This window comes from Mytilus galloprovincialis, chromosome 5, assembly GCF_965363235.1.
Source record: "Mytilus galloprovincialis chromosome 5, xbMytGall1.hap1.1, whole genome shotgun sequence".
Classification (NCBI taxonomy): domain Eukaryota; kingdom Metazoa; phylum Mollusca; class Bivalvia; order Mytilida; family Mytilidae; genus Mytilus; species Mytilus galloprovincialis.
Window position 1 is genome coordinate 802,811 of NC_134842.1, and position 16,525 is coordinate 819,335.

Genomic DNA, 16,525 nt, shown 5'->3' on the forward strand with positions numbered 1-16,525 from the left:
CAAAAAAAAAAGAAACGTGTCTTCTGAGAGGTCGGAAAGTGCGTCCGTACACTTCTGTCAATCCAATAAGCTGCCATCCTTTAGATTGCCTTTTCATCTTTTCGGAACAGTTAACTTTAAGAAAATATCTCTATTCGAATCAATTCTACACCTGTTTGAAGATTGAAATCAAAGGCACTTTTCATACTCTGTACCTAGAAATATTTTGGAAATTTCTGACGCATGCGCAGTCACAAAAAGGGCAAACATTCGCAGAGTTGAAAAGGGCACCTCACTTACCCTTGTCAAAGTTACTTCCCTGAACCTAACCCTAACACTTAACCCTAACCTAAAACCCTGACCAAAAAAAATATAATACAAACGTTTCCTCAGAGAGGTCGGAAAGTGCGGCCATACACTGCAGTAAAACCAATAAGTTTACATCCTCTAGATCGCCTTTTCATCTTTTCAGAACAGTTAACTTTTAGAAAATATCTCTATTCGAATCCATTCTACACCTATTTGAAGATTGAAGTCAAAGGCACTTTTCATACTCTGTACCTAAAAATATTTTGGAAATTTCTGACGCATGCGCAGTCACAAAAAGGGCAAACATTCGAAAAGGTGAAAAAGTGCACCTCACTTACCCTCGTCAAAGTCCACTTTCCTCGTCGAAATTACTACCTTGAACCTAACATTAACACTTACCTTGACCCAAACCCAAACACTGACAAAAAAAAAAAAAAAAAAAAAAAAACCAGAAACGTGTCTTCAGACAAGTCGGAAAGTGCGGCCGTACACTTAAGTCAATGCAATAAGCTTCCATCCTCTAGATTCCTTTTTCATCTTTTCGGAACAGTTAACTTTAAGAAAGTATCTCTACTCGAATCAATTCTACACCTGTTTGAAGATTGAAGTCAAAGGCACTTTTCATACTCTGTACCTAGAAATATTTTGGAAATTTTTGACGCATGCGCAGTCACAAAAAGGGCAAACATTCGCAGAGTTGAAAGTAACATGAACCTAACCCTAACATATAACCTTGACCCTAACCTAAAACCTTGACCAAAAAAGAATAATAATACAAACGTTTCTTCAGAGAGGTCGGAAAGTGCGGCGTACACTTTAGTAAAACCAATAAGTTTCCATCCTCTAGATCGCCTTTGCATCTTTTCGGAACAGTTAACTTTAAGAAAATATCTCTACTCAAATCTATTCTACACCTGTTTTAAGATTGAAGTCAAAGGCACTTTTCATACTCTGTACTTTGAAATTTCTGACGCATGCGCAGTCACAAAAAGGGCAAACATTCGCAGAATTGAAAAAGGTCACCTCACTTACCCCCGTCAAAGTTACTTCCCTGAAGCTAACCCTAACATGTAACCTTGACCCTAACGTAAAACACTGACCGAAAAACAAAAATTTAAAAAACATCTTTCGATTCTTAAATTTTACAGCAATACAACAAAAAACAAAATGACCTGGGATTCAGTAAGCTTAGTATATATCTGAAATAGCTGCATAGTTTGATGAAAATCCAATCTGATTGGAAAAAGTTATTAAAAAAATTAGTGTACTATCTCTATTTTGTCCGACCTGCAAATTCTAGCTTTTTTTTTACCAAGATAATTTAATTCTAAAATTTGACAGCAATATAACAAAAAACAAAATGACAGTGGATTCAGTAAGCCTTATAGATATCTAAGATAGCTGCATAGTTTGATGAAAATCCAAGTTGATTTAAAAAAGTTGTAAAAAAAATCAAAGTGTACTATCTCTATTTTGTCTGAATTGCAAATCCTAGCTTTTTTTACCTAGAATAATGAAATTCTTAAATTTGACAGCAATACAACATAACACAAAATGACATGAGATACCGACAAATTTATTTTGTAAAGGTAGATAACTCCTATAAAATGTCATCGAATCTCTTTGATCCAAATTAGCCAAAAATTCCTGAGGATGTAACGAACAATATGTAAAAGGAATTTTGTTGCTATCTTTTTTTGTTACGAAGGAGATGCACACAGATGATAAACAGGGAATAGGGAGATAACTCTTACAAAGTAAATGGTTCCCCTTAGCAGGGTGAAATTTAAAAGCGCATAAACTATACGATACCATATTAGAAATATCTAAGCGACATATTGCGAAACAAATATTTATCGCAAGAACAAAATTTGGCGGAAAAAAAAATAAATAATAATAATAATAAATAAAGGGCTGCGCTTTAGCGCATGATACGCCCGCTGCTCTTTTAACTTGTCTTTTATGCTTTAAATGAATTTATATGATCAACTAGAAATATATATACAAATCAAAAGGGATGTTACATTAATATATTCACCAAAGTTTCATAAAATCCCCCTTTTTTAAGTATAAAAATTCATAACTTAAGAAAACGTAAAATCTAAAATTTATAAAAATGGAAAGGGAGCTTATGTCAATAGATATAAACAATTCATCAAAGTTGCATAAAATTTTGTGAAAGTGTTAGTTATTGTCCCAAAATTGGAAAATCACCCCTTTTTTAAGCATAAAAATTCATAACACAGAAATGTAAAATCAGAAATTTATAAAAATTGAAAGGGAGCTTACATCAATAGATATAAACAATTCACCAGTTTCATGGACATTGGTGAAAGCCTTTTTGAGTTATTGTCCGAAGTGTTGAAAATACCCCTTTTTTTTATGAATAAAGCCCCATAAATCCAAAACTTAAAATCTGAAATTTATAAGAATTGAAAGGGAGCTTACATCAATAGATATAAACAATTCACCAAAGTTTCATGGACAACAATTTCAAGGTCATAAACCAAGGACCTCAAATCAAAAGACCATAGGTCTTAATTTTATTTGGTTAATGAGTTATATCACCATACGCATATTTTTTAATAACAGAGGGGAGAAAACTCACATTTACGTTCAACGTACCCTTGCAATCAAAATTTACGTGTTACTACATGTCACAACAAACAATTTAGAAAAAAAAATTTGTCGATATCTTATACGGTTTCTGGAAATGAGTGGAAATGAGCCAAATTAAAATATTAGAATATGACCTTCACCTTTGACCTTGACCTAATTTTCATTTTTTTGGACCAAGGACCTCAAATCAAAAGATCCTAGGTCTCTATCACTTATGGTTTACAAGATAGAAATGCATATCACTTATATTAAATGCATAAGGGGAAATAACTTTCATATGGAGCGTTCATATCGCTTCGGTCAAAATAGGACAAATCATGTGAAGGATATAACAAGCAATTTTGTAAAATAAATTTGTCTTAATCTTTTACGGTTGCGAAGGAGTAGTGAACACAAGGAAAACAGTGTTTGGGGAGATAACTCCTATAAAGAAAAGTATTCGGTTACGCAGGGTAAATTTCAAAAGCGCATAAACTGTTCAATATCATATACCAAATATCTAAGCGACATATTGTGAAACAAATATTTATCGCAAGAACAAAATTAGGCGGAAGAAAAAAAAAAATAATCAGAAGAAAAACAATAAGTCTTTCCACAGAAAAGAAAAGTGGAAAGACTTAATAATCAGAACAAAAACAATAAGTCTTTCCACTGAAACAGAAAAGTGGAAAGACTTAATAATAATAATAATAATCAGAACAAATACAATAGGTCTTTCCACAGAAAAGTGGAAAGACCTAATTACTACACAAGAAACAACACAGAGAGACAAAGAATACCATGAGCTAGATTTTGAGGTGTTTTTTCATGATCTATTTCTCTGGAAATAAATGAATTGTTCATGGAGAAATAAGAACAAAACAGTAATGGATCTTTTATTTGTGGTGATATTCACAACAAAATATACATGTATGTATGCAGTTAACAAATACAACAAAAGTAAACACTAAAACGTACACTCTCATACAGTTAGCACTAAAAACCTTGCATTTCATTTCAAAACAAACACTCATGCCTTATAAATAACACATACAAACTACTCCACACTCACATAGCACAAAAAGTAGACCCAAAAAACAAGCACTAAAAAAATAATATTTACATTTTTACATCAAACATTCTAACAAGTATACACTAACAAAAACAAAGATTGTAATTTTTTCAAAGAGAAAGTTTCATAAGAATGTTCCTTTTAAACTATGTAATGAAATTAAAGATTCATATATTTATCTTGGTCTGCTATGTAATTATAACGGAAACTTCTCTTAAGCTCGAAAAAAAAAGTGGTAGACTGTATTTGATGCATTGGTGGTTATTTTTTTGACCTTCTACTCGGAAATATGGGGGTTTGAAAATAAAAATAATACTGGAAAAAATATATCTACAGTTAAATTATATTTACATTTTTACATCAAACATTCTAACAAGTATACACTAACAAAAACAAAGATTGTAATTTTTTCAAAGAGAAAGTTTCATAAGAATGTTCCTTTTAAACTATGTAATGAAATTATTGAAATTAAAGATTCATATGTTTATCTTGGTCTGCTATATAATTACAACGGAAACTTCTCTTAAGCTCGAAAAAAAAAGTGGTAGACTGTATTTGATGCATTGGTGGTTATTTTTTTTACCTACTACTCGGAAATATGGGGGTTTGAAAATAAAAATAATACTGAAAAAAATATATCTACAGTTAAATTATATTTACATTTTTACATCAAACATTCTAACAAGTATACACTAACAAAAACAAAGATTGTAATTTTTTCAAAGATAAAGAATGTTCCTTTTAAACTATGTATTAGTGGTTATTTTGACCTACTCCTCAGACATATGGGGGATTGAAAATAAAAGAAATACTGAAGGCTCCATTTGCAGCAGATCTAAATGAGTGTCTATTACTAACATGTCGTTGAAGTCTACTATCTGAACTGCACCTGGAGTTGGTGACGGTGCTAGGGTTGGTGACACTGCTGGGGCAGGTGACACTGCTGGGGCAGGTGACACTGGGGCAGGTGACACTGCTGGGGCAGGTGACACTGCTGGAGTTGAAGGTGGTCCAGCCTGTATAAATATGAAAATGAAATATAAGTTGTTATCTTAAAATATCTTGTATTGGTAATCAATTAATATATCTAATAAAATCTTACAAAAACAAATGTTCAACAACACGCCAATACATACGATTTTGAAATGTTTAAAAAGTAAAAACACAAAAATACTGAACTCTGAAAAAAATTCAAAAAGGAAAGTCCCAAATCAAATGGCAAAATCAAAAGTTCAAACACATCAAACGAATGGATAACAACTGTCACAATGCAATTGTCTACAGATCCCTACTTTTTTTAACTTATGACTTATAGTATATCACATATTTTCGTTTCTGTACAATAAGGTAAAATCCATAGTCGAAGAACTGAATAAAATTTAAACCATTATTGAAATTTGATAAATGATTGAACTTGAATAAACAGTTGATAAAGATAGGTGCAGATATCCCAGATGCAATCAGAACGATATCTCTCATTAACATTGTCGATAATAAAACCAGAAATCTCATTCTGCATTTGTATGAAACAAATTATATGATATAATTTCATTTCACTGTTACATTTGTATGACACAAATTACAATTATATAAAATCAACTCATGTTTGATACTGCTTAAAGATTTTGTACCATATAATTACCTTATGCACTAATCTCTCATGTCGTCGTAGAGCATATCTGGATTTAAAATCCTTTGTACAGATGACACACTTATAAGTCTGAAATATTAAAACAAAGCATTTAAAATATATGATCACATTTTTAGGGGACAATTATATATATAATATTTATATTAATCAGGATAAAAAGTGACAATACTTTTGTTTATTTTATTAACATTCATGAAATTGCTTCATATTTGGTTATTTTTTTTCACAGAAATGATTTTTAAAAATATAGGTAAAAAAAATAGGTTTACAATTGAATAATTTGAAGTCACTTGCCAAAATGTTTTTCTAATCTTGCTGGTAAATTATACAACAACATTTAAATGATGTTCTTTTTGTTCTCAAGGATGAACAACAAAAAGAGAGCTGTATAAGTCTAGAGTTAGCATCATGTCGATAATGATTAAAAGTGACAATATTTCCTTTTTTCATTAATATTTTTGTACTGGTCTGTTATTTGAGTCATTTTTATACTTCATGTTGGAAATTTACACATAAAAGTGAAGAATATTTACTTTCGAAATTGCAAAACATGTTGTTTCACAATATAAAAAAAATATCAATATTTTTAATTTTGTTAGAATATTTTACAAGAACATTAAAATTCTGTTCTTTTTGTCAGTAAGGATGAATAGTTCTGCAAAAATTGAGTATTCTAATACTGTAAAATCAGAAATCATTGCGTGCATTTATCATGGCAATTTTGTCATTTTAGACTTAAATGCGATTTTAATTTATACGATTTTGAGAAAAATCTTGTTTAATTGATATAAGATATTTCAAAATGCGAGTTTAAATTATTGCGTTTACAACTCTGTCGCATTTTTTGCAATAATAAAAACCTCGCATTAATTTCTGAATTTACAGTAGTCTATAGTTACATATATGTATGTTGATAGCGTTAAATAATAACAATATGTCTTTGATTATTTATATAATTTGAACTAGTCTGCTAATTGGGTACTTTTCATAACTTAGATTGATTTATGTAGACATAAATGTGAAGTTTAAGTTTAGAAATTTAATAATTATTGTTGCATAAAACAAAGGTGCCATATGTTCCATTTTATTAAAATACTATACAACAGCATTACAAATCTGTTCTTTTTCTCCCTAAGGAAGAATAGTTTTACCAAAAAAAGAGAGATGTATAAGAGTAGGGTGTACATAAATAACAATAACAAGTGACGATACTTCTTTATTTTTATATTCTTGTACTGCCACAATATTTTGGTAATTCTTACTCAACAACATGGATTTTAAGACAGGTATAGAAATTTAAGTCTAAAGTTGCAAATTTTGATGCCACACAAAAAAAATGTTGCCAATATGTATATTTGTTTCAGTATATCATATAAAAGCCTAAAAATTATGTTCTTTTTGTTCTGAAGGAAGAGTGGTTTTACAAAACTAGAGAGCTGAATAAGTATAAGGTTAGCATTAACTTTGTCAATAATGATTAAAGGTGACAATATTTCTTTTTCTCACTAATATCTTTGTACTGGTCTGATAATTGATTACTTTTTAAACCTCAGATTGGTCTGTTAAACCTAAATGTGAAAAAAATATTAAAAAAAAAAAATGATGTGACATTACAAAAAGATGCAGTTATTAATATGAATATCCATCACAATAAAAAGTTAAAGTTTCTTTTATTTCATTAATATTGTTGAACTGCCATCATATTTTGGTAATTCATACTCCACAGAATTCATTTTAAGACATAAAGGTAAAGAAATTTAAGTTTAAAATTGCAAAATTTATTGCCACACACAAAAAAAGTGCCAAGTTTTCATTTGTTTTAGAAAATTATACAAAGGGCATCTAAATTATGTTCTTTATGTCCATAAGGATGAGTGGTTTTACAAAAATAAAGAGCTTTATAAGTCAAATGTTAGCATTAATTATGTCGATAATGATAAAAAGTGACAATATTTCTTTTTTCAATAAAATTGCATAAAAGTTCTGTTCTTTTTTTTTTTTCTCTAAGGAGGAATAGTTTTACAAGACTGATAGCTCTATAAGTGTACTATTAGAAATATGCATATCCATAACAATTAAAAAGTGACAACACTTCTTTTATTTTATTATTATTTTTTACTGCCTTAATATTTGGGTATTTTTATTCCACTGAATAGATTTTATATATATAAAAAAGGTAGTTTTAAATGGCAAAATGAGTTGCCACATGCAAATGAAGTGCCTAAATTTTCATTTGTTTTAAAATCCTATACAACGTCATCTTAATTATGTTTAATTATGTAACGATGAATAGTTAAACAAAAAAAACAAGAGCTCTATGAGTCTATAATCTAAATTGATGTCCAAAATGATAAAAGATGATTGTAATTTTACTTGTGATTTTCCTTTTTACAATATTTTTGTACTGGCCTGACATTTGAGTATTTTTATACCTCAGATTTGCTACACATGAAAGTGAAGAATTTTTAGTTTTCAATTGCAAATATGTTGTCCCATTAATGGAAATAAGTAATATTTCAGTTAGTAATATTCATATCTATCACAATAAAAAGTGATGCCACTTCTTTTATTTTATTAATATAAATGTATGTTTAGAATTGCATTTTTTTTTCCTCAATTTTATTAGAATTTTATATGAAAACATCTAAATTAAGTTTTTTTTTATATTCAATAGCTTAAGAAGAGTCAGATGAGTAATAATTATATCAATCTCAATTAAAAGAGACACTACTTCTTTTATTTTATTAATATTCTTGCACTCTCATTATAGAAAAATGTTTAATTCTGTTAGAATATTATACAACGGCATTATCATTCTGTTATTGAAGCACTAAGGATGAAAATTAAAAAAACATGAAAGTTCTAGTCATCTGTAAGTTACTTATTTTTATGCTAAAAGCATGAAATAGTGGTAAAATGTCTTTTGTTTCTATATATTCCTGACGTTTCTGATAACTGATTACTTTATAAACTTCAGATTGGTTTGTTAGACATTAATGAGAAGAAATCTAAGTTAAGAAATGAAAAAAAAATTGACATTGCATAAAACAAAGATGCTATTTTTTTCAATTTTATTAGAAAACTAAACAACATTAAATTCTGTTCTTTTTGCCAATACGGAGGAATAATTTTACTTAATTGATAGCTTTAAAAGAGTTAGGTGAGTAATATCTATATCGATCTCAATAAAAAGTGACACTATTTCTTTTATTTTATTAATATTCTTGAACTGGTTTCATATTTAGTTATTTCAAAACATGTAGTCTAAAATTGTAATGTTTAATTCTGTTAGAATATTATACAACGGCTTTATAATTCTGTTATTTTTGGTACTAAAGATGAAATGTTTTACAAAAAATGAAAATTCCAGTAGTCTAAAGCTACTTATATTTCTGCTAAAAGTATTAAATAGTGACAAAAGTTCTTTTGTTTCTATATATATTTTTGAACTGGTCTGATAATTGATTACTTTTTAAACTTCAGATTGGTTTGTTACATGGTCTTATTTGGGCCTATTATATCTGACTATGCAGTATGGGCTTTGCTCATTGTTGAAGGCTGTACAGTGACCTGTAGTTGTTAATGTTAGTGTCATTTTGGTCTCTTGTGGACAGTTGTCTCATTGGCAATCATACCACATCTTCTTGTTGATATATATGGTTAGACATTAATGAAAAGAAATTCAAACAAATGATGTCGCATACAATGAAGATGCTAATATTTTCTATTTTATTAAAAAATTATACAACGACATTTAAATTCTGTTCTTTTTGCCAATATGGATGAATAATTTTACTAAATTAATAGCTTTAAAAGAGTCAGGTGAGTAATATCTATATCGATCTCAATAAAAAGTGAACTATTTATTTTCTTTAATTTATATTCAAAACATGTTGTCTAAAATTGTAATGTTAAATTCTGTTAGAATATTATACAACAGCATTATCATTCCGTTGTTTTTGGCACTAAGGATGAAAAAATTTACAAAAGATACAGCAATACAACAAAAAACTAAATGACATTGGATTCATTAAGCTTAATATATATCTAAGATACCTACATAGTTTGATGAAAATCAAAGTTGATTTGAAAAAGTTATTAAAAAAATTAAAGTGTACTATCTCTATTTTGTCCGAATTGCAAATCCTAGCTTTTTTATACCAAGATAACTTTAAATTTTTAAATTTTTCATTTTCAGCAATACAACAAAAAACTAAATGACATTGGATTCATTAAGCTTAATATATATCTAAGATACCTACATAGTTTGATGAAAATCCAAGTTGATTTGAAAAAGTTATTAAAAAATTTAAAGTGTACTATCTCTATTTTGTTCGAACTGCAAATTCTAGCTTTTTTGACCTAGAGTAATTTAATTTTTAAATTTTTCAGCAATACAACAAAAAACTCAATGACATGGGATTCAGTAAGCTTAATATATATCTAAGATACCTACATAGTTTGATGAAAATTCAAGTTGATTTGAAAAAGTAATTAAAAAATTTAAAGTGTACTATCTTTATTTTGTCCCAATTGCAAATCCTAGCTTTTTTATACCAAGATAACTTTAAATTTTTAAATTTTTCATTTTCAGCAATACAACAAAAAACGAAATGACATTGGATTCATTAAGCTTAATATATATCTAAGATACCTACATAGTTTGATGAAAATCCAAGTTGATTTGAAAAAGTTATTAAAAAATTTAAAGTGTACTATCTCTATTTTGTCCGAATTGCAAATCCTAGCTTTTTTATACCAAGATAACTTAATTCTTTTATTTTACAGCAATACAACAAATAACTAATTGACATGGGATTCAGTAAGCTTATTATATATGTAAGATAGCTGCATAGTTTGATGAACATCCAAGTTGATTTGAAAAAGTTATTAAAAAAATTAAAGTGTACTATGTCCATTTTGTTCGAAATGCAAATTCTAGCTTTTTTGACCTAGATTAATTTAATTTTTAAATTTTTCAGCAATACAACAAAAAACTAAATGACATGGGATTCGGTAAGCTTTATATATATCTAAGATACCTACATAGTTTGATGAAAATCCAAGTTGATTTGAAAAAGTTATTAAGTTAGGGTTAGGGTTAGGGTTAACTATCTCTATTTTGTCCGAATTGCAAATCCTAGCTTTTTTATACCAAGATAACTTTAATTCTTAAATTTTACAGCAATACAACAAATAACTAATTGACATGGGATTCAGTAAGCTTAATATATATGTAAGATAGCTGCATAGTTTGAAGAACATCCAAGTTGATTTGAAAAAGTTATTAAAAAAATTAAAGTGTACTATCTCTATTTTGTTCGAACTGCAAATTCTAGCTTTTTTGACCTAGATTAATTTATTTTTTAAATTTTACAGCAATACAACAAAAAACTCAATGACATGGGATTCAGTAAGCTTAATATATATCTAAGATACCTACATAGTTTGATGAAAATCCAAGTTGATTTGAAAAAGTTATTAAAAAAATTAAAGTGTAATATCTCTATTTTGTCCGAATTGCAAATTCTAGCTTTTTTGACCTAGATTAATTTAATTTTTAAATTTTTCATTTTCAGCAATACAACAAAAAACTAAATGACATTGGATTCATTAAGTTTAATATATATCTAAGATACCTACATAGTTTGATGAAAATCCAAGTTGATTTGAAAAAGTTATTAAAAAAATTAAAGTGTACTATCTCTATTTTGTCCGAATTGCAAATCCTAGCTTTTTTATACCAAGATAACTTTAATTCTTAAATTTTACAGCAATACAACAAATAACAAATTGACATGGGATTCAGTAAGCTTAATATATATGTAAGATAGCTGCATACTTTGAAGAACATCCAAGTTGATTTGAAAAAGTTATTAAAAAAATTAAAGTGTACTATCTCTATTTTGTTCGAACTGCAAATTCTAGCTTTTTTGACCTAGAGTAATTTAACTTTTAAATTTTACAGCAATACAACAAAAAACTAAATGACATGGGATTCAGTAAGCTTAATATATATCTAAGATACCTACATAGTTTGATGAAAATCCAAGTTGATTTGAAAAAGTTAATAAAAAATTAAAGTGTAATATCTCTATTTTGTCCGAATTGCAAATTCTAGCTTTTTTGACCTAGATTAATTTAATTTTTAAATTTTTCATTTTCAGCAATACAACAAAAAACTAAATGACATTGGATTCATTAAGCTTAATATATATCTAAGATACCTACATAGTTTGATGAAAATCCAAGTTGATTTGAAAAAGTTATTAAAAAAATTAAAGTGTACTATCTCTATTTTGTCCGAATTGCAAATCCTAGCTTTTTTATACCAAGATAACTTTAATTCTTAAATTTTACAGCAATACAACAAATAACAAATTGACATGGGATTCAGTAAGCTTAATATATATGTAAGATTGCTGCATAGTTTGATGAACATCCAAGTTGATTTGAAAAAGTTATTAAAAAAATTAAAGTGTACTATGTCCATTTTGTTCGAACTGCAAATTCTAGCTTTTTTGACCCAGAGTAATTTAATTTTTAAATTTTACAGCAATACAACAAAAAACTAAATGAAATGGGATTCATTAAGCTTAATATATATGTTAGATAGCTGCATCGTTTGATGAACATCCAAGTTGATTTGAAAAAGTTATTAAAAAAAATAAAGTGTACTATGTCCATTTTGTTCGAACTGCAAATTCTAGCTTTTTTGACCTAGAGTAATTTAATTTTAAAATTTTACAGCAATACAACAAAAAACTAAATGACATGGGATTCAGTAAGCTTAATATATATCTAAGATACCTACATAGTTTGATGAAAATCCAAGTTGATTTGAAAAAGTTATTAAAAAAATTAAAGTGTACTATCTCTATTTTGTCCGAATTGCAAATCCTAGCTTTTTTATACCAAGATAACTTTAAATTCTTAAATTTTTCAGCAATACAACAAATAACGAATTGACATGGGATTCAGTAAGCTTAATATATATGTAAGATAGCCGCATAGTTTGAAGAACATTCAAGTTGATTTGAAAAAGTTTTTAAAAAAATTAAAGTGTACTATCTCTATTTTGTTCGAACTGCAAATTCTAGCTTTTTTGACCTAGAGTAATTTAATTTTTAAATTTTCCAGCAATACAACAAAAAACTAAATGACATGGGATTCAGTAAGCTTAATATATATCTAAGATACCTACATAGTTTGATGAAAATCCAAGTTGATTTGAAAAAGTTATTAAAAAAATTAAAGTGTAATATCTCTATTTTGTCCGAATTGCAAATTCTAGCTTTTTTGACCTAGATTAATTTAATTTTTAAATTTTTCATTTTCAGCAATACAACAAAAAACTAAATGACATTGGATTCATTAAGTTTAATATATATCTAAGATACCTACATAGTTTGATGAAAATCCAAGTTGATTTGAAAAAGTTATTAAAAAAATTAAAGTGTAATATCTCTATTTTGTCCGAATTGCAAATCCTAGCTTTTTTATACCAAGATAACTTTAATTCTTAAATTTTACAGCAATACAACAAATAACAAATTGACATGGGATTCAGTAAGCTTAATATATATGTAAGATTGCTGCATAGTTTGATGAACATCCAAGTTGATTTGAAAAAGTTATTAAAAAAATTAAAGTGTACTATGTCCATTTTGTTCGAACTGCAAATTCTAGCTTTTTTGACCCAGAGTAATTTAATTTTTAAATTTTACAGCAATACAACAAAAAAACTAAATGAAATGGGATTCATTAAGCTTAATATATGTTAGATAGCTGCATAGTTTGATGAACATCCAAGTTGATTTGAAAAAGTTATTAAAAAAAATAAAGTGTACTATGTCCATTTTGTTCGAACTGCAAATTCTAGCTTTTTTGACCTAGAGTAATTTAATTTTAAAATTTTACAGCAATACAACAAAAAACTAAATGACATGGGATTCAGTAAGCTTAATATATATCTAAGATACCTACATAGTTTGATGAAAATCCAAGTTGATTTGAAAAAGTTATTAAAAAAATTAAAGTGTACTATCTCTATTTTGTCCGAATTGTAAATCCTAGCTTTTTTATACCAAGATAACTTTAAATTCTTAAATTTTTCAGCAATACAACAAATAACTAATTGACATGGGATTCAGTAAGCTTAATATATATGTAAGATAGCTGCATAGTTTGATGAACATCCAAGTTGATTTGAAAAAGTAATTAAAAAAATTAAAGTGTACTATCTCTATTTTGTTCGAACTGCAAATTCTAGCTTTTTTGACCTAGAGTAATTTAATTTTTAAATTTTTCAGCAATACAACAAAAAACTAAATGACATGGGATTCAGTAAGCTTAATATATATCTAAGATACCTACATAGTTTGATGAAAATTCAAGTTGATTTGAAAAAGTAATTAAAAAATTTAAAGTGTACTATCTCTATTTTGTCCGAATTGCAAATCCTAGCTTTTTTATACCAAGATAACTTTAAATTTTTAAATTTTTCATTTTCAGCAATACAACAAAAAACTAAATGACATTGGATTCATTAAGCTTAATATATATCTAAGATACCTACATAGTTTGATGAAAATCCAAGTTGATTTGAAAAAGTTATTAAACAAATTAAAGTGTACTATCTCTATTTTGTCCGAATTGCAAATCCTAGCTTTTTTATACCAAGATAACTTTAAATTCTTAAATTTTTCAGCAATACAACAAATAACGAATTGACATGGGATTCAGTAAGCTTAATATATATGTAAGATAGCCGCATAGTTTGAAGAACATTCAAGTTGATTTGAAAAAGTTATTAAAAAAATTAAAGTGTACTATCTCTATTTTGTTCGAACTGCAAATTCTAGCTTTTTTGACCTAGAGTAATTTAATTTTTAAATTTTTCAGCAATACAACAAAAAACTAAATGACATGGGATTCAGTAAGCTTAATATATATCTAAGATACCTACATAGTTTGATGAAAATTCAAGTTGATTTGAAAAAGTAATTAAAAAAATGAAAGTGTACTATCTCTATTTTGTCCGAATTGCAAATCCTAGCTTTTTTATACCAAGATAACTTCAATTCTTAAATTTTACAGCAATACAACAAATAACTAATTGACATGGGATTCAGTAAGCTTAATATATATGTAAGATAGCTGCATACTTTGAAGAACATCCAAGTTGATTTGAAAAAGTTATTAAAAAAATTCAAGTGTACTATCTCTATTTTGTTCGAACTGCAAATTCTAGCTTTTTTTACCTAGATTAATTTAATTTTTAAATTTTACAGCAAAACAACAAAAAACTCAATGACATGGGATTCAGTAAGCTTAATATATATCTAAGATACCTACATAGTTTGATGAAAATCCAAGTTGATTTGAAAAAGTTATTAAAAAAATTAAAGTGTAATATCTCTATTTTGTCCGAATTGCAAATTCTAGCTTTTTTGACCTAGATTAATTTAATTTTTAAATTTTTCATTTTCAGCAATACAACAAATAACTAAATGACATTGGATTCATTAAGTTTAATATATATCTAAGATACCTACATAGTTTGATGAAAATCCAAGTTGATTTGAAAAAGTTATTAAAAAAATTAAAGTGTACTATCTCTATTTTGTCCGAATTGCAAAGCCTAGCTTTTTTATACCAAGATAACTTTAATTTTTAAATTTTACAGCAATACAACAAAAAACTAATTGACATGGGATTCAGTAAGCTTAATATATATGTTAGATAGCTGCATAGTTTGATGAACATCCAAGTTGATTTGAAAAAGTTATTAAAAAAATTAAAGTGTACTATGTCCATTTTGTTCGAACTGCAAATTCTAGCTTTTTTGACCTAGAGTAATTTAACTTTTAAATTTTACAGCAATACAACAAAAAACTAAATGACATGGGATTCAGTAAGCTTAATATATATCTAAGATACCTACATAGTTTGATGAAAATCCAAGTTGATTTGAAAAAGTTAATAAAAAATTAAAGTGTAATATCTCTATTTTGTTCGAACTGCAAATTCTAGCTTTTTTATACCAAGATAACTTCAATTCTTAAATTTTACAGCAATACAACAAATAACGAATTGACATGGGATTCAGTAAGCTTAATATATATGTAAGATAGCCGCATAGTTTGAAGAACATTCAAGTTGATTTGAAAAAGTTATTAAAAAAATTAAAGTGTACTATCTCTATTTTGTTCGAACTGCAAATTCTAGCTTTTTTGACCTAGAGTAATTTAATTTTTAAATTTTACAGCAATACAACAAAAAACTAAATGACATGGGATTCAGTAAGCTTAATATATATCTAAGATACCTACATAGTTTGATGAAAATCCAAGTTGATTTGAAAAAGTTATTAAAAAAATTAAAGTGTAATATCTCTATTTTGTCCGAATTGCAAATCCTACCTTTTTTATACCAAGATAACTTTAATTCTTAAATTTTACAGCATTACAACAAATAACAAATTGACATGGGATTCAGTAAGCTTAATATATATGTAAGATTGCTGCATAGTTTGATGAACATCCAAGTTGATTTGAAAAAGTTATTAAAAAAATTAAAGTGTACTATGTCCATTTTGTTCGAACTGCAAATTCTAGCTTTTTTGACCCAGAGTAATTTAATTTTTAAATTTTACAGCAATACAACATAAAACTAAATGACATGGGATTCATTAAGCTTAATAAATATCTAAGATACCTACATAGTTTGATGAAAATCCAAGTTGATTTGAAAAAGTTATTAAAAAATTTAAAGTGTACTATCTCTATTTTGTCCGAATTGCAAATCCTAGCTTTTTTATACCAAGATAACTTTAATTCTTAAATTTTACAGCAATACAACAAAAAAACTAATTGACATGGGATTCAGTAAGCTTAATATAAATGTAAGGTAGC

The 16,525-nt window shown here is 27.3% G+C and overlaps 1 protein-coding gene across 4 annotated transcripts in view; it reads right to left on the reverse strand.

Annotated features, from left to right (window-relative positions):
* Positions 1–3,768: 3,768 nt before the first annotated feature.
* Positions 3,769–16,525, reverse strand: part of LOC143074931 (uncharacterized) — a 106,482-nt gene continuing 93,725 nt past the window's right edge. For all 4 annotated transcript variants that reach the window (XR_012978182.1, XR_012978180.1, XR_012978181.1 and 1 more), the window contains 2 exons: positions 5,601–5,678; positions 3,769–4,974 (listed from right to left, as the gene is read on the reverse strand). The gene's annotated coding sequence lies outside the window, so the exon portion shown is untranslated. The remainder of the gene's footprint in view (positions 4,975–5,600; positions 5,679–16,525) is intronic.